Source organism: Macaca mulatta, chromosome Y (genome assembly GCF_049350105.2).
Source record: "Macaca mulatta isolate MMU2019108-1 chromosome Y, T2T-MMU8v2.0, whole genome shotgun sequence".
Lineage (NCBI taxonomy): Eukaryota > Metazoa > Chordata > Mammalia > Primates > Cercopithecidae > Macaca > Macaca mulatta.
The window spans coordinates 3,244,309-3,263,570 of record NC_133427.1 but is presented as its reverse complement, the minus strand read 5'-3'; the positions used below and the strand labels follow the sequence as shown (position 1 = coordinate 3,263,570).

Below are 19,262 nucleotides of genomic sequence, written 5' to 3'. Positions count from 1 at the left end.
GGTTAATAAGATTTCTACTTTTTTTTACTTTTTGTTATGTCCAGTAGGTTATTAAGAAAAAGATTCATGACTCAAATTCTTAATTCTCAGTTGATACAAAGGCTTACAATCATGTGTTTTAAAATTTTGATTTCATGTTGGTTCTCTGTAGATTAAATAATGGAAACTGATGATAAAAATTAATACATTGCAGCTTCGCCAAGGTCTGTGGTATATGGTTGTTGTCAGGCCTCTGAGCCCAAGCCAAGCCATCGCATCCCCTGTGACTTGCACTGTATGCCCAGATGGCCTGAAGTAACTGAAGAATCACAAAAGAAGTGAAAAAGGTCCTGCCCCGCCTTAACTGATGACATTCCACCACAAAAGAAGTGCAAATGGCCAGTCCTTGCCATAAGGGATGACATTATCTTGTGAAATTCCTTTTCCTGGCTCATCCTGGGTCAAAAAGCTCCCCCACTGAGCACTCTGTGACCCCCACTCCTGCCCACCAGAGAACAACCCCCCTTTGACTGTAATTTTCCTTTACCTATCCAAATACGATACAACAGCCCCACCCTTATCTCCCTTCGCTGACTCTCTTTTCGGACTCAGCCAGCCTGCACCCAGGTGATTAAAAAGCTTTATTGCTCACACAAAGCCTGTTTGTTGGTCTCTTCACATGGACATGCATGACAGTTGTAACCTTTTAAAGACTATTAAAGTCATAATTTGAAATTTTTACTAAAATAAAACATATATGTATCTATGGTCTTCAACTGGAGTAGTCCTTCTTACTTTTCTCCCTCCTCCTCTTTGGTTCTCCTAACCAGCTTAGAGGACCCAAAGAGAGACTGGCGATAGACACCAGAATACTCTGTGGAGATAGAACGACTTCACCTCATTGTTTTCGCTTCCAAGTATGGGAAGAGCAAATGGATAGCAGAGTAACTGTATCTAAATTCTTTACCTGCTCTTAGCAAAAGCAAAATCCCACAGAATGACTGCCTGCTGTCTTTACCTATTCTTCAAAGAAAACAGGCCACTTCTGGAGACCACAGAGTGGTATTTATCTGTCAAACACTTGGAAACTATTTATTTAACAGTGACGGTCAGTGACCAGTAAAAGAAAATCCCAATAATCACAGTCTTATTACTTTCAATTTAACTTGACTCACTATTAAACAAGTTTACCAAAGGGCCACAGAGTTGATTTTTAAAGTCTGTAAAGGTTTGAATGTTTATATAAGGGCATCATGAAATTTTGCATAAATCCAGATGAATTGTCATTATAGTACTATAAATCAGAGACAGTCCATAAAGTTGGGTTGAAGGAGATTGAAAGTATTTTCTTTGACCAAAATAAAATAATTTTAAAACTTGGGCTTGCTTATGATCCAAGAGGTATATTAAATAGTCCTCTATCTCCCGAGAAAAGAATCTAGCAAAAAAGACATAAAAAGCTCTTTGGTCTCTGTTCTTGTGCTGTACTTTTTTTCCATTTTAATGTCTTGTGTAGATAATTCAAAGTCTGTACTATTTCTTTCTTGGAATAAGTAAGAATTTATTCAATATGGTGTATCTCTGAGAGTTCAAATTAAAACATCCAACTCACTAGTATTTCTTTTTAAATATAAATCCTAACCAATCGATAAAAAGGCAAGACTTAGTTACTGTAGTATTGGTTCTCACCTGTAGAGAACTGACATTGGAGCAAATTTTATGTCTCCCCTTTGAAAATAAACCTTGTTAACTAAGGGCATAATAAATTTCCCACAGATTTATCAAGAAACATTTTATTAGAGATCTTATAGTAGTATCTCAGTTCCTACTACAGCTTTTTAAAGGATGAGACTTGCATTTCACAAAGCAACATATATAATATTTTTCTATTGTTTTGAACCTAAATTAAAGGAAGGTAGTGTATTATAATGCATAGTGAGGTATAAAAGGCTAGTTCATTCTGTCCCAACAAGAAGTTAGAATAAAATAACACTTTTTTTCATGAGACTTACCTCATTTTTGTTAGGCTATGGATGTTTTGTCCAGTTCATCTGTCCCTTGGATTAATTAGATATCTCTCAAGGTACAGGCAAAAGCACTTCAAGGACAGAGATTATATAGCAAGTTGATTTTCTAGAAATTCTTTGAATTCATTTGTGTAATAGCTGGAAGACATTTCTCGTCTTTCCTTTAACAAATGATCTTTTAGCTCATCTATCTTCAAGAAAAACATTTGTTTGGAATTTGTCAGGCCTCTGAGCCCAAGCCAAGGCATTGCATCCCCTGAGACTTGCACGTATACACCCAGATGGCTTGAAGTAACTGAAGAATCGCAAAAGAAGTGCAAATGCCCTGCCTCCACAGTCCGTTTATAGTTTGGGACAACTAATAGGAAAATCTCTTCTTGCATTCAAATGATAGTGTTGATGTTGAGTGCACTGACTCATTCAACATGTCTGAACTAGAAGTAAATTTAATTCTGAAAAGGACTATTAGTTAGGAAACAAGTATTTATATACACATATACTGTGGTATTCATTTTAAGTCTGATAAAGTAAGATAAACCTTGTCTTAAAAATAAAATTATGCTAAATGAATAGAAACTATCTGAGATATTTTAAGTTGGGCATCTTTGTTAGCATAGTATCCAGAACATAACCACTTACAATGGTTAGGTCTTATTTCTTTGGAAAATAACTTACTTATTCCAAAAGGCTCAGAAGGAACTCTGAAAATTCTTCTAACTGGCCATTAAAAGTAAGGAAGTTGCCCGGTACAGCTGAAGATCTGAGCTGACTAACTAAAACTTAACTTTATTTTTTTAACATTAAAATTATTTTTGGCTCTCCCTCCAGTTATTTTTTAAATTAAGATAATTAGTATTTTAACCTAGGAACATATAATGAGAAATTAAATTTTACTTTGACCCTCATTTTGAACTAAGAACAACTTGTTTGGGCTCAAAATTCAATATGTAGCATTTTTTTTTTTTTTGGTCTAATTTCTTTGTTACATCTTTGTGGCCAAGAAAACCTGTGGAAATCTGTGTTATAAATTTTGTGGTGAGGGACGGAGGAGAAAAAGGGGAGACTTTTTCTAATACATTTTGACTACGTCAAGGTAGTTGTAGACTGTCTGTATAAATAACAAGTTAACACTTACTATTCTGAATTTGAAAGGAATGAGGCACATCTCCCATATATCTCCCAACTTCCTGACCCCAGCACAATCACATTCCTCCATATTTCTTTCAAACTTCAGAAAAACATCACCTGGGAGATCTCCGATAAGGAATGCTAAATGTATAATGTTAACCAATTGTAATGCTGTAACCGAGAGAATTACCTTGTTCCCTGTAACTTTGCATATCCTGTTTACATCGGGCTATAAAGGGCAAGCACTCGCATTGTTCGAAGCCCTCTTGTATGCTGTGGAATGGAGGGACCAAGTTCGAACTTGTAGTAAAGATCCTTGCCGCTTGGCTTTGACTCTGGACTCTGGTGGTCTTCTTTGGCGAACAAACGGTCTGGGCATAACAAATTGTTCTAAGGAACAGTGGCCGGAAGCCATGACTTGCTTTGTGGAGCTGCTGTCTCTTTAACAGTAGCTGACCTACTGGATTTAAACTAAGACTGAAATTGAGATTTGTGGTTATCTAGATAAGGCTTTTCACAATGGAACAGATAATGTCTGTTCCTGTAGTGGATCCATTTAATTTCCTAATTTGCGTACTCTCACTTAACAAGTATTTTCTATTTTGAATCTCTGTGTTGGGAATTTAAAGACTCTCGTCAAAAACTATTAATGATAAACAGAAGTATATGCAAAACAATTCACAGATGGGTAAAAATGTCAAATTGTGGGTTTTTGGTTTTGCTTTTTCATTTCAAGGATTAGTTATGTAGTAGCAATATTATAACCAAGCAACTAGGAAGTTGGCTGGTTTGGAGAATCTTCAAGTAATCTTAAATACTATAATTTATCAGATTGTTAACCAGGATTTTTTTTCCTGTATTACTGCTAAAGGTATTACTATATTAATGCACTTTTGTGTCTTCTGTACATTCTGTACTTATTAAAGCCTGTTTTCCCTGAAGCTGTGAGGGAATAACAATAGCTGTATCATAAGTCGTTTCTATTTTGAGTTCCTTCTTGTATTCAAAAGTACTTCAATAATGAAATCTAAATGAGTGTGTATAGTTGTAATTAAAACTGGCTGTATGGGAAAGCTGCCTTTTAAAACTGAATACCAGAATGAAAAGTGTTGTTTTGCTTAAGAATTTTTTCTTTTTTTTTTTTCTTTTTTTTTTTTTTTTTTTTTTTGAGACTGAGTCATGCACTTTCGCCCAGGCTAAAGTGCATTCACTTGATCTCCACTCACTGCAAGCTCTGCCTCCCAGGTTCATGTCATTCTCCTGCCTCGGCCTCCTGAGTAGCTGGGACTACAGGTGCCCGCCACCATGCCCAGCTAATTTTTTGTTTGTTTGTTTTCAAGTAGAGATGGGGTTTCACCGTGTTAGCCAGGATGGTCTCAATCTCCTGACTTCATGACCCGCCCGCCTCGACCTCCCAAAGTTCTGGGATTACAGGCATGAGCCATGGGGCCGGGCCAAGAACTCTTATAATACCATATTGTTTCCTTTCATGTACCAAGTTATTACAAACCCCACTCAGTTTATACTTCTGAGTCAGCTCCTTTCATGCTCTATCCCAGAATGTTTACCAACAGAGAAGAACTGCTCTCTTTTCTTTTGCTCACAGTTTGGTTATGGCTTTATAACTTTATTTGGTGAAAGTCCCAGATACCCAAATGTCATTGGCAAAATATTTTTTTCCAGAGAGATCAGATTTCTAGAGAGACTAGCATTCATGGTAAGTGAAAATTATGTCTAATTTTTAAAATCCATGCTATTATTGGGAAGTAGGTATAATTTTTGTTGACAAAAAATAGAGCTATTTTCCTTAATCTTAAGTTAGAATTTTATAAAAGAAATGTCTGAACAGTTTTATGTACAGAAGAGCAATTCAGCTTTTCAGCAGTAACTATCTTTCGCCACTAGAGGGAGATCCGTGGTTGCTTTCTCCTTTGGAGAATTGCTGCTTTGCTTTCGTATTTAATTTCTAAAGTTGGAATAGACTTTATTCTCAAAATTCCTTGAGTGTTATTAAATACTTTCATTTATTAGTCAAAAGTAAGTTAATTAAGCTTGTTTAATGGTGTCAATCTTATGCTTTTCTGTAATCTTCTATTTTTAATAAATGTGAGTTAGTTGAAAAAATAAATAAAGCAAACCAGTCCCACCAGGATATGTCTTTAGTAAAAATGGGAAACTGGAGAGAGAAAAATTGTGTTTCAAAACTACAGTAGACCTGTTGTTAATTCTAGCCTTGCCTAATTTTTTCCTCAATTTTAACTACTGTCTACAGTTTGGACCAATTCTAAATTTTTCTTAGTTGCAAGTATTCAGAATAATACTTTCAATTTTCTTCCTTCTTTTTTCCTTTCTTCGAAGTTTGTAGTCACTGAAAACTAAGCTGTGTTTTCAAAAAAAACCCTGAGAACTGAAGCCAGACAACTTAAAGTTCGAAAGAAAATAACAGCAACCTATTTACATAAATAAACCACTTTCATCCATGCACTGTATAGTGATTTTCCAGGATTGTGGTTTTGTTTGTTGTTGTTTTTTCTCCCTTCCTCCGTCTAGTTTCTCTTCACAGGACATGAGACTTCACAAGCTGCTAAAAACGAGCTTTCCGACCTACCCATCTAGGAATAAATCCTCTTAGCCATGAGAGATCAGACGAAACCTGAGCCCAGAGACTCATTTTCTTATAAAATGCTTTCTCTGAAAGATTTTTAAAAAGGGTGAAAATGTGAAAGGAAAACATCTTGGGCCCCCAAAATCACTAAGGAAAACTCAAGCTGGGAACTGCTTAGGGCAAACCTGCCCCATTCTATTCAAAATAACTCCTCAGCTCACTGAGATAGATGTATATCTCATTCGCCTCCCTTGGAAAGGCTAATTAGAAATTAAAACTAATGTAACTATTTGTATCTCACCTATCTGTGACCTGGAAGCTCCGTCCCTCGTCCCAGTCTTCCTACTTTGCTTCAAGTTATCCCAGCCTTTCTAGACCAAACCAATGTACTTCTTACGTATATTGATTGATGTCTTGTATCTCTCTCTAAATGTATAAAACCAAGCTGTGGCCAGGGGTGGTGGCTCACGCCTGTATCCTAGCACTTTGAGAGGCTGAGGCAGGTGGATCATTTGAGGTCAGGAGTTTGAGACCAGCCTGGCCAACATGGTGAAACTCTGTCTCTAACAAATACAAAAATTAGCCAGGTGTGGTGATGGGCGTCTGTAATCCCAGCTACTCGAGAGGCTGAGGCAGAATTGCTTGAACCCAGGAGGGGAAGGTTGAAGTGAGCCAAGATTGTGCCATTGCACTCCAGTTGGGCGACAGAGCGAGACTCTGGCTCAAAAACAAAACAAAACACAAAACACCCAAGCTGTGCCCCAACAACCTTGGGCACATGTCTTTAGGACTTCCTGAGGCTGTGTGTCATGGGTCGTCCTCAACCTTGACAAAATAAACTTTCTGAATACACTGAGACCTGTACCAGATTTTCTTTTTTTACATTTATATTTTGGCTCAAGTGAGTTATTTTCTCCTCCTTAAACAGTCCAGAGTCAAACGCAAATCACCTTTTAGGAGACTAGGCAATTTTTCCACTGACATTTGGATAATTTCTTTTTAAAAAGCAAAATTTTGTGATACAAGTTGCAGCAAAAACATCTCCTTATTAAACAATTACAGACCACTTGGACACTCCAGGGAAGGTCTATTAACATCTTAATATATGGCTCCCAGTGTTCCTGCGTTATTTGCTATTACAAGTTAGAGTTATGTGTTCACTTCTCTTATGGAGAAATTTGTCCAAATACCTAGGAATGCAGGATTAAAGGCATACAGTCCATTCAGCTGTTAGGTATAATGCTTTAAATATTGAAAACAAGTAAAGCGAGACTGACATCAAGTCTAATGGGATTTGGAAAGAGAACAAAAGCAGATATACTCTTAAGACCGCCTAAGGGGGACAAATGGTGTTCTGGGTTTCCATGGAAGGTAAGCGGAAACAGGAATTTCTCACAATTGAAGAAAATCAAGAATCCCAATAAATCCCACTATCATGTCTGTAATTGATGCCATATCTCAAGCTCCTGGGCCACACCTTGGTCCAAGGAACCATCATGCCTGTGGAATATTCTGCTGGCCTCCAATAGCCAAACCACCTGTTGCTGATTCGCTCCAAGGTCAGAGGATCGCTTGAGCCCAAGAGTTCAAGACCTGCCTGGGTAACATACTAAGACCTCATATCTACTAAAAATTCAAAAATTAGCTGGGCAGAATGGTTTGTGCCTGTAGTCCAAGCTATTGGGAGAGTGAGGTGGGAGGATAGCTTGAGCCTGGGAGATTGACAACGGTTACAGTGAGAATGATCAGGCTACTGCACGGCAGTCTGGGACAGTGAGATCCTCTGTTATAAAAGGAAAAAGGAAAGGTAAGGTAAGAAAACATAAGAGCGGGGCATGCAGATGAGGGCAGGGAAAAGGGTGGGGGGTCAAAGGGATAGAGAGGAGAGGCAAGGGCAATGGTGAGGCAAGAAAGTAAAGAGAGGAGTGGAGGGGAGGGAAGATGGAAGGGGAAAGGGAAGGAGAATGGGAAAGGAAGCGGAAAGGGAAGAGAAGAGGAGAGGAAAGTGGAGCAGATGAGAAGAAAGGCAAGGAGGGGAGGTAAGGAGAAGAGAGGAGAGGGAAGGGCAAAAGAGAGAGGAGAGTAAAGGAAAGGAAAGGACAAGGCAACAGAAAGGAAAGGAAAAAGAAAAAAACAAGAGCGGAGGAAAAAGGAGGGAAGGGGAAAATGGTAAAGGGCAAAGAAAAGGACAAAAAAGGGAAAGTAAAAAGAAAAGGGTAAAAAGGAAAGGGGAAAAGAAAGAGAAAAAAGAAAATGAAAAAAGTAACTAAAACAAAATCTCAAAGAAATATTTGTGCAGAGAAGTTCACAGGAGCATTATTCATTACAGTCAAATGGTGGAAGCAACTTAGGTAACCATCCGCAGAGGAATAGTGACCTATCCATACAACGGAATAGTACTGAGCATTAAAAACGAAACACATTCTGACACATGCTACCATGTGGATGAACCTGGAGGACTCCATACTGAGTGAAATAAGCCAGTCACAAAAATGTAAATACTGCAGGATTCCAATTCTCTGAGGTCCCACAGTTGTGAAGCACATGGAAACACAAAGTGGATGGTGGGTGTCAGGGACTGGGGAAGTAGCGGAATTAGTGGGTAGTAGGTACGGAGTTTCAGGACTACAAGACAGAAAGAGTTCTGAAGGTTGGCTGCACAACACTGTGAATGTAGTTACTGAACTGTACACATAAAAATGGTTAAAATGATACATTTTATATATATTTTAACAATAAAAAATACTTATTGAACAAATTTTTTGATATTTTGACAACTGTACTGTTAATAACATTACTTGTGATTCTATTTTTTTTTTTTTATTTTAGAAAGTGATTCTGAGACCTCTGTGGCTTCACTCAGTGACCTAAATAACTAAAGAAAGTCATGCGCACACACAGGTTACAGACACTGGTGTAAAACAAAGGGGCCAATAAAGGCTCCAGACCCTTTGAGTCTGAGGCTCAAAAGAAGGAGTTTGTACTTACTGCCCCACAGGGGCACACGGTGGGGCCTCACTGAAGTTTCTGCCCCCACACTGACTGCTGAGCCACTGGTGTTTGAGTCTTCAGCATCAGGATAAAGGGGGTCCCAGCAAGGAAAGTTTGAGTGATGTGGCCCAGCATGGCATGGGGTGGGTGAAACAACCCAATGTGAGTGGCGTGGCCTAGAATGGCCCAGTGTGGGTGACACTGACTAGTGGGGGTGACTTGGCCCAATGTGCCCTTAGCCAGCTGTGGCAATGAGGCTATACAGATAAAAACTAGTTCCATATGGTAGAAAGTTCTATTGGGCATTCTGAGTTAGACCATCTTCATGCAGTCCTTTTAGTTGGTTTTGGTTTATGCTCCAGACATTGGTTTTTAAAGCTTTGGTTTTGGGGGCTTTGGTTGGTTGCTTGGTTTCTGTAGTTCAAACAGCAATCAAACAACATGACTTTTTTTCAGTAAATACAATTGGCATCCTTATGGCTGGGTTCTGCATTCACAACAAAATTCGGAAGGAAAATACAGTATCCTTGGGATGCAAAACCCCAGATACAGAGTACTGACTTTTCCTACCAGCAGGTTTTGCAAGGTACACTGCAGGATTTGAGTGTGCATGCATTTGGGTATCTGGAGGTGGTCCTGGAACTGATTCCCCAACGATACTAAGCAATGACGGTAATGAGTACAAATACACTCTTAAACAAAAGGCCTTGAATCAAGTACACTAAATGAGGCTGTTCTAATTCTCGGTAGGGGTCATCGGAGGAGGAAGGTCAGTCTTGGCCAGCAGCCTCCCCAATGGCAAGCACATACTCTCTGCTCCCCAGCTATATAATCTGAAATTGCATCCACTGGACCCACCACCTCCGTCTTCCTCTCTCCCTTAGAACACCAAGACCTTCACATTAGTCATCTCTAAGCAAAACTTTTAAGAGAAATCATCTTCCTTTTTGCTTCCAAATTTTTCACATTTATGACCTTCCCATCTGTCTCTACTGCTCCTTTTCCAAGGCTAAACCCTCAAAAATCTCCCTCCTGCAAAAAATACATCCTGTCCCTCCATTCTTTATCTTATCTCTTGAATCTTTTTCCCTCCCCTGACCAAGAGACATTGTCTCGCTCTGTTGTCCAGGGTGGAGAGCAGTGGCAAGATAAAAGCTCACTGCAGCCTCAACTTCCTGGACTGAAGCAATCCTACTAACCTCAGCCTTCGAAAGCACTGAGATTACAGATGTGAGCCACTGTCCCTGGTCCTCTCAAAGCTGTTTTATTCAACCAGTCTCCCCCAGTATAAAAAATCCTTCCCCAACACCGGCTTTCCCGTCAAGCGCTGTTCTACTTCTCCCCTTATCTGCACGAACCTCTCCAAGGAGAAGAGTGTCGACAGTACCCTCATCTTTTTAGCCACTATCCCATTTATTCCATCTTCAGCCAGCCACAGATGCAATGCCCCTACCTTAGAAGCCAACATGAATACCATGACCTCTATGTGCCAAGGACACCTCTGCAGCCCTGTTAACTCTAGGTCTCCCCTCGCCTCTCTTGTCAATCTCTGCTCACTCTTCGGGATCTCTCAGGAGTTCCCTGCCAAGGAACTCGTACTCCTCCCATCTCCCTGGCCTCTAGTCCCAGGCCATCTCACCAGCTCTTAGCCTCATTTCAATTCCTACGTCCAGAGCTTCCTTTTTACACTTTTGCCTTCTGTCTTCCAAGTACAACACAGTCCCCTGATGCTTTATAAACAGCTGCTAAATCCAGCATCAAGATTCTTGACTTCAAGTATGATTTGCCTCCTTTGAGTCTTCCATGCTCATATTCCAGTTCACGTTTACATAAAAGGCAGGCAGGCGGACAGGATTATTTATTTATTTATTTATTTATTTATTTATTTATTTTAACATTGAGTCTTGCTCTGCACCAAGGAGGGAGTGCAATGGCACTATCTCGGCTCACCACAGCCTCCGCCTCCTGGGTTCCAGCGATTCTCCTCCCTCTGCCTCCCGAGTAGCTGAGATTATAGGCACACGCCACCATGCCAGGCTAATTTTTTATTTTTAGTAGAGAAGGGATTTCACCATGTTTGGTCAGATTCGTCTCGAACTACTGATCTCAGGTGATCTGCCAGCCTCAGCCTCCCAAAGTGCTAGGATTACAGCATGAGCCACCATGTGAAGGAGAGAAAAGTATTCAGAGCAGCAAGTAATGGAAACCAGGGAAGATCAAATCCTTCAATGGTGAAGGAAGATTACCATAATCAGCCCCTCTCACAACACTAACTGCCCAACCCACAATGGCAACACTCATTGAAGAGTACCTTCCCATAAGCTCTGCTCTTACCAAGAAATACTTCAGGCGAAGGAGATCAAAGAGCCACATGTCCATTTCCTCAAAGTTATTTTTAGATCTTGTCAGAGTCGGACAGGAGAAATGAGAGACTTCCCACTCCACAATTGTTCTGGCAGCTTTTAAAGTAGGTTAGCATGAAAAATCACCTGGACTATCACTCCTGTTTTTTTTTTTTTTTTTTTTTTGAGATGGAGTTTCCCTCCTGTTGCCCAGACAGGAGTGCAGTGGCGCAATCTCACTCACTGAAACCTCCGCCTCCCAAATTCAAGCAATTCTCCTGCCTCAGCCTCCCCAGTAGCTGGGACTACAGGCGCCTGCCACCACACCTGGCTAATTTTTCTAGTTTTAGTAGAGAAGGGGTTTCTCCATGTTGGTTAGGCTGGTCTCAAACTCCTGACCTCAGGTGATCTGCCCGCTTCGGCCTCTCAAAGTGCTGGGATTACAGGTGTGAGCCACTGCGCCCAGCTTTCACTGCTGTTTTTCAATTCTAGCTAATTTTTATCTCTGCTCCTCCAGACACCTCTCTTTGCCACTCCCCCAAGAGAAGGTATATATGCCTGCAGCCAAATGCTTGGAGAAGTCAAGAAAGAAAATGCAGAAAGGCAAAGGAAGGAAAGCTTCCCAAAGACACCAAAGCCACGGTAAAAAACAAAAAACAAACAAGCAAAAAAACCCACCTGCCTACTTCACAAGTCAAAACAAAAACAAGTTGAAAGAAATTTTGAAATGAGAGTACTCTCTAAATTACAAATGCGATACAGCTCAACTCTTCTTTTGTTTCTTCCTCAGAAATGTTTTTCTCCTAATAACTATGCCATAAAAAATAGTCAAATTCCCAGCCATCCTAGAAAGGCTTTTTAAAGCCCATAACGTAATTGAAATCTTTACTTGCCATAAAAAATATACAAGTAGGCCAGGCCCACTGGCTCACACCTATAATCCCAGAGCTTTGGGATTTGGTGGGAAGATCACTTGAGCCCAAGAGTCGGAGGCTGCAGTGAGCTATGACTGCACTTTTGTAAGAGTTATTAATAAATTATTTTTGGCATAGAGAGGAAAAGGGGTCCTTGGGAAGTTTTTGTTTTTAAAGCTGCTCCAGAAATGTTTCTAGTAAAATCACAGACTGGCAATCTTTGATATTCAAATGCAGACCATTAGAAAGCCACCCAAACACTGTGATTCCTCCCTCTTCTTGCCCTTCCCCACATGATCCTGGCAACATAGCCACCCCACATATCCCCGCGTGTGCAGAACAGGCTGGTGCCCTGCATTTGCATATTAAGAGACTAGGGTGGGAGGGCCACCTTTTTTCGCAGGCTACATGAATGACACGCCTGGTCAAACCAATCCGCTGAACCCTATGCAAATCAAACACTGCCTCCTCCAGCCTACTCATAAAACTGACTGGTATCCATGATACTTGGGGTCTCCTCTCTCAGCTTTGGAGCCCCTTCCCTCTGTCTCTATATAAGGGAGTTTCTTCCTTCTTTCTTGCCTATAAATTCCCCGCTCCTTAAAAATCACCCCATCTCTGTCTGGGTTGTTTTATCTAATATTACTCGAGACAAGAGTCCTGGTATTCCTCCACTCATTGGAGCGGTATCAGCACCATTGTACTCCAGCCTAGGCACCAGACGAAGACTCTCTAACAAAATTAAAACAAATAAACGTGTGTGTGTGTGTGTGTGTGTGTATAATTTATGTACATTCGCCACCATATGCTATACTAGTATATATATATGATATATACACACACATATATATAGTAGTATACCATATGGTGGCAAAGGTACATTGTGGCATTACATGTCTCAACCATCATGTTTTTACTGAGGGAAATGTGTTCTGTGTACCAGGGACAAGACAGAAATCATGTGGCATCTCCTTCATGTTATCTCCCTAAACCAGGCCCCTAAAAGAGTGAATGCAAAAGGCACGAAATGGGTCAGCACCCTTCATATGTATGTTAAGCTGGCATTGCTCAGAAGGCATTATAATGTAGCTAAGAACCAGGGAAGCAGAAGGCTGTCCATGTAAAATCCCAGGTCCAACATCTACCTAGAAGCCCTGCCTTACACATCAGCATGGACAGAATGCACATGTGGCCACCACTCTGGTTTTATGATAACGGGGTTACATAAGGAGGGTCTTCAAGGTAGGGGCTCTCCAAAACCAACAACAATTCTCAAGAGAGCAGGTCGGCCACAGCCTCTGTTATCAACAATCCCACCTTCTTGGTGCCTGGAGAACATCGGGATGCCATAAACAAAGGTCATCTTTCAGATGACCGAGACTCCTCTCTTCTCCCACCCTGCACAGAAGTGACCCACACCTCCTTCATTTCATGCAACAGCACTTGGGCTCTGTCCTCTGGTTGCAGCTTGTAAGGCAAGCCAGCAACAATCCCTTCCAATCCTAAGGTATAAATAACTGATAAAGTTTAATGTATTACCTCTCCCAGGACTGTTGGCACTTTACTGGGACAAGGTTTCACATCAGGCAAATGACTGTTTGTGAAATGCCAGGCTTTCACAAGCAAGGCAAGATGGGAATAGGGTGGAAAAGAAGGGATCAGGAAAAGTGAAAGTCCAAGTCACACCATGGAGGTAGTACATGCCTTAAGCACTCAGGACTACATGTAGTTCTGCAGAGGACAAGACAGCAAGCATCTAGGCATCACTAGACAGACTGTCTCTGTTGCAACACCTTCCATAGTGAGAAAGCAAACACAGGCAGTATTTCCATGAATGGGCATGGCTGAGCTCCATTAAAACTTTATTTGAATGTCACATCATTTCCATATGTCAACAAAGTTTTGCTCTTTTTCTTTTTCTCTTTTTGAGACAAGGTCTTTTTCTCTCTCCTAGACTCACCTGCAGTGGCACAAACATGGCTCAATGCAGCCATGTTTGCTTAACCTGGGCTCAAGCAATCCTCCCACCTCAGACTCCCAAGTAGCTGGGACCACAGGTGCACTACCACCACACTTTGCGAATTTTTTTTTTTTTTCCTCTTTTGGTAGACATGAGGTCTTACTGTGTTCCCCAGACTGGTCTTGAACAACTTGTGCTCAAGCAATCCTCCCACTTCGGCCTCCCAGAGTGCTGAGATTACAGGAGTCAGCCACGCTCCCAGCCTCTTTTTTGACTCTTTAAACATGTAAAACCATCTTCAGCTCAAGGCTTCTAAACACGGGACCACGGTCTTGCACTTCCCAGGGCACTGTCCTGCAGAATCCTCACTAAACAGAGCTATGAATTACTGGGGAAAGCTTTCCTGCATTTGAGGAACCAGGGTGCCCTAAAAAGCACACAACTTGAAAATCACACTGGCCCACCTGCCACCATGCAACTGTGAGCTGATCCACAGTTCAGAATTGTGGGACTTAGCACTTACTTGTCAGTGCCCTGTCCTCAGTTTCCCAAGATGTAAAATGAGAAGAGTCTTTCTAGTGATGCAGATTTGCTATGCTGGCTTGAATGCACCTAGAGCATTGCCCTGCAGAAGGCAGATTCCCAAAACAGGTCCCAGCTAGAATATTGATTATTTCTGTCCTTATCTCTCCTTACGGCTGGGTTACATTTCCACCTGTGCCTCAGAGGTCAGGGTTTGGTGTCTGTTTCACGATCTGACCACAGCACTGAGAACACACAGGTACATGGGAAGGAATCCATGTTCAAAGAACAGAGGTCAAAGGCAGGGCAGGCTACTTTGGTCTCCTCAAAGAACACACAAAGATATTGGCCTTCCCTTCATTGGAAGATTCAGCTCTGAAAAGTACAAGAAACTGGCTTCTGCGAGCTCTTCCTTCCATCTTTCTTGGCCTTGTCTTGGGCCCTATCTATCTCTTCTCTGTTATTACCCACCCTGAGTGGTTCCCTCCTATGCATTTCTTCTGCTCTTCTTTCTGCTCACCCAGTGCCTGAGTAGTACTCAGTTTATAACAAAGATGCTTTATTTACAATCTCTACCTCATGCTGTAGCAAAATAGCAAGACAGAAGTGTAAGCAACAAACCCCGATGGTTGTTTGTATTTATTTATTTATTTTATTTATTTATGAGACGGAGTCTTGCTCTGTCGCCTAGGCTGGAGTGCAGTGGCACTATCTCGGTTTACTGCAAGCTCCACCTCTCAGGATCATGCCATTCTCCTGCATCAGCCTCCTAAGTAAATGGGACCACAGGCACCTGCCACCACACCTGGCCAATTTTTTGTCAAACCCTGATAATTTTTAACTTGATGTGCAATTCCAGTAATTCCTTTTCTTATTTGAACTAAGCACCAGGCCAATTCTACAAAGTTCCCGCAAAATTGCTGGGTATCAAGAAATATAAAATGACCTCCTGAATGTCATAAGTTTTTTTTGAAAAACATTTTTCACCACAAGTATACTTTTCATTTGCTATATCATGCTTTATGAAGGGGACAGTCATTCCAATGACTTAAAATGATGGACGTCCAATCATTTCCAAGCAAGAGTCATTAGAGGGCAACACAAAGACTGGTCACCCAATTGCATCATGTGTTGTCAATTTCTCTTGCATTCTCCCTAAATGCTCCAAAAGGAAATCACCTATGTCAGTCTCATCAGTGATGATAAAGAGGACTTAGGGTATCAGATATTTTCCCAACCCTGAATAGTGAGATGGATGCTTGAGGAGCTGACACTTGCCCAGTGTGCCTGTGGTTCTCTCCTTATCTCTATCCATGCTGGCCCTTGAGAAAGGCTGCATTTTTGCTTATCTTCCCTCCAGTATGTGTTCTCTCCACTTCTAAAGGGCTGGAGCACATTCAGCTCAGCCACTTGTTTCTTGCTTTCTTCAGTTTTATTTTGAAGAAGGAAGGAGGCTAAGTCAGCTGGGGAGAGAAGAGAGAAAAACACAAAAGAGATGATGCTGCCACACTTCCTTTGATATCAATCACTTTCACTGCTTGTTAGGGACCCTTGGTTCCTAACTGTGCCAACATGGAGATAACAGACAGGGACACATTTTCTGGAACCAACAATCTGAAACTGCTATCTCCACAGTGACACTGAAACTATGCCCATCTGCATGAACCAGTTGTGACCATGCTAGATCACAGAAGGTATTTTAAAGGCATGTACAAAACCACTGGTCCTGAACCCTTTTTGGACAGATTTATTGAGATATGAACCACAAGCCATGCCACAAACCACATGCCATAATATAAACCACATGCCATGACATTTTGAGTACAACAACAGCTTTTAGTACCTGCAGAGTTGTACAGCCACTATCAGAACAATTAACTTCAAGAATTTCCATTAACCCTGTATCCTTTAGCAGTCACAACCTCTTACCTGCCTAAACCCCCAGTCCTGGGCAACCACTCACATACTTCTTGTCTCCACAGACAGACCAAACCCTTTTTCATTTAGTCCAAAAGGCTCTATAAATATTGGGCAGGTTCCCTGGCATGAATGATACTAACAAATTCCCAGTCTTACTATACCTCCCTGTGCAAGGCAGTAAACAAGCCTGTTCAGTCTTTAGAAGTCACACAGGCTTCCTGCAATTTCATTCCATGCCACACTCACAAGAAAAGCCTCTTGATCCCCAGACCAAAAGCAACAGTACTGAATTCTTGACCCGGGATATTCAACAATGTGGCTCCACTGCTGAAGTCAAGGGCTGCCACCTTCTCCACACTCAGAGTTGCGTAAGTCTGGGATGTTACATCATTTCCAATTTCATCACCTTTGCAGCGAGAGGTGGGAAAGAAAAATCATTACGCCACATCCTGTGCTAATGATGCAGGGTTCCTGTCTACTACGAGTTTACATTTTGATTTTCCTAATAAGGTGACTAACTGGCAAACAGGCCAAACAGATCAGAAGAAGGAAGACCAAAGGGAGGTCTATTGGGATTAATAAACATAAAACACAAGATTAAAGAAGAAAAAGTGTTTTATCTGTTTTTTTTTTTAGTTGTTTCATCAGGTTTTTTTAAACTAATTGAGTGAATTCTCACAAGGATCTGTTAAGTAGGTTCTCTTAGGGTATACAAAAAGGTTACTAAGGCAGAAAGAGGTTAACTTGCCCCAGTCGAGAAGCAGATCCCTCCAAACCTTCTGCAACCCCACACTAGAGTGTAGGGTGCACAGGTGCACTGATACCTAATGCACCATCAGAGCACACTGTGAGGGTAATTTCTGCTTGACTGTACTTGTTAGTGGAGCCTAAGTTCAGTGAAAACTCAAGCAACAACCTGGATTCATTAAATATGACTTGCTACCTTGTCCAGTCTAACAAAACTGAAAGCATTGATTCCTTTTAAATTGAAAATAAAAAGCAAAGAGAGGTCATTACAAGAATTAATGAGGAATCTTTCTGCACATGTAGCACGCTTTGTCTGTCTCCTCAACTCTGTGTGACCGTGTGGGGACCTTCTCTAGGTGCTTTCATTTGTATTCAAATGCACAGTCCCAGGGCTCAGTTTTCAAAATAAGCAGACCAAAAATGCTGTACAAAGTCCTAGAAACACATGAACCGGCCCGTTGTAGGCTCAGAAGAAAAGTGAGGACCATAGCATTTTTTCAAATAAAGGGGGCTAGGAAGCAGTCCAGTCACTTGAACAGAAACTCCAACCTGACGTGGAACTCAGTCTTTCCCTGAAAGACTCACAGGAGACACTAGGTGTCTGCATTTCAGAAGACTTTTAAGAATCTTAACCAAAGTAAACAGAGAAAGCCTGAGAGCCCACAAGAGCAATTAGCAAAAGGAACCCTCACATAACAATATGGTGATGTCTAAAGATGTTAGCAACCAGGTAAGTGAACTCAGGGGGTGCCATGTGTCATAAACTTGAAAGCTACATTGGCCATGAATATACAAATATAGGTGTTACCACAGACAGCTAAGGGACATTTCAAACTTTCTCTTCACATTCATGATGGATTCATGACAACCCAAAACATTCTGCTTCCATTTAGAAAAAGGGACACTCTTGACGCACATCAATAATTTCACTGTCATTAACATAAATGTTAAGGCCAGGCATGGTGGCACATGCCTGTAATCACAACACTTTGGGAAGCTGATGTGGGAGGATCACTTGAGACCAGGAGTTTGTGACAAACCTGGGCAACATAGGAAGACGCCACCTCCATAAAAAAATAAGCCAGGTATGATGACACACACCTGTAGTCTACCTACTTGGGAGTCTGAGGTAAGAGAATCACTTGAGTCCCAGAGGTCGAGGCTGCAGTGAGCTGAGATTGTGACACTGCACACCAGCCTGGGCAACAACAATGAAAAAGATAAATGTTAAGAAGTGGACAACCAAACCTCATTTTCTTCTCAGTGTCTACTTCATGTCAAAAGCATCCATTGCCTTTCAAAGTCTTCATTATCAAACTCTGACTAAAACTTTAATCGACAACATCATTTCAAAAGTAAAGGCCAGGCACGGTGGCTCACGCCTGTAATCCCAGCACACTGGTAGGCCAAGGAAGGCGGATCACGAAGTCAGGAGATCAAGACCATCCTAGCTAACACGGTGAAACCCTGTCTCCACTTAAAAAAAAAAAAAAAAAAAAAAAACACACACACACACACACACACACAAAAGTAGCCAGTAGTGGTGGCTGTCAGGCCTCTAGGCCCAAGCCTGCACATATACATCCAGACGGCCTGAAGTAACTGAAGAATGACAATGACAAAAGAAGTGAAAATGGCCACTTCCTGCCTTAATTGATGACACTACCTTGTGAAATTCCTTCTCCTAACTCAGAAGCTCCCCCACTGAGCACCTTGGGACCCCCACCCTTGCCGCCCAGAGAACAATCACCTTTGACTGTAATTTTCCTTTACTACCCAAAGCCTATAAAACGGCCCCACCCGTCTCCCTTCGCTGACTCTCTTTAGACTCAGCCCGCCTGCACCCAGGTGAAATAAACAGCCTCGTTGCTCACACAAAGCCTGTTTGGTGGTCTCTTTACACGGATGCTTGTGACATTTGGTGCCGTGACTTGGATAGGGGGACCCCCCTTGGGAGATGAATCCTCTATCCTCCTGCTCTTTGCTCCATGAGAAAGATCCACATACGACCTCAGGTCATCAGACTGACCAGCCCAAGGAACATCTCACCAATTTTAAATCAGGTAAGCAGTGTCTTTTTACTCTCTTCTCCTGCCTCTCTCACTATCCCTCAACCTTTCTCCTTTC

The 19,262-nt window shown here is 41.5% G+C and overlaps 1 protein-coding gene across 12 annotated transcripts in view; it reads right to left on the bottom strand.

The window, feature by feature from the left end:
• TBL1Y (transducin beta like 1 Y-linked) overlaps positions 1-19,262 on the bottom strand; it is a 225,090-nt gene that overhangs the window by 151,591 nt on the left and 54,237 nt on the right. The window lies entirely within an intron of this gene.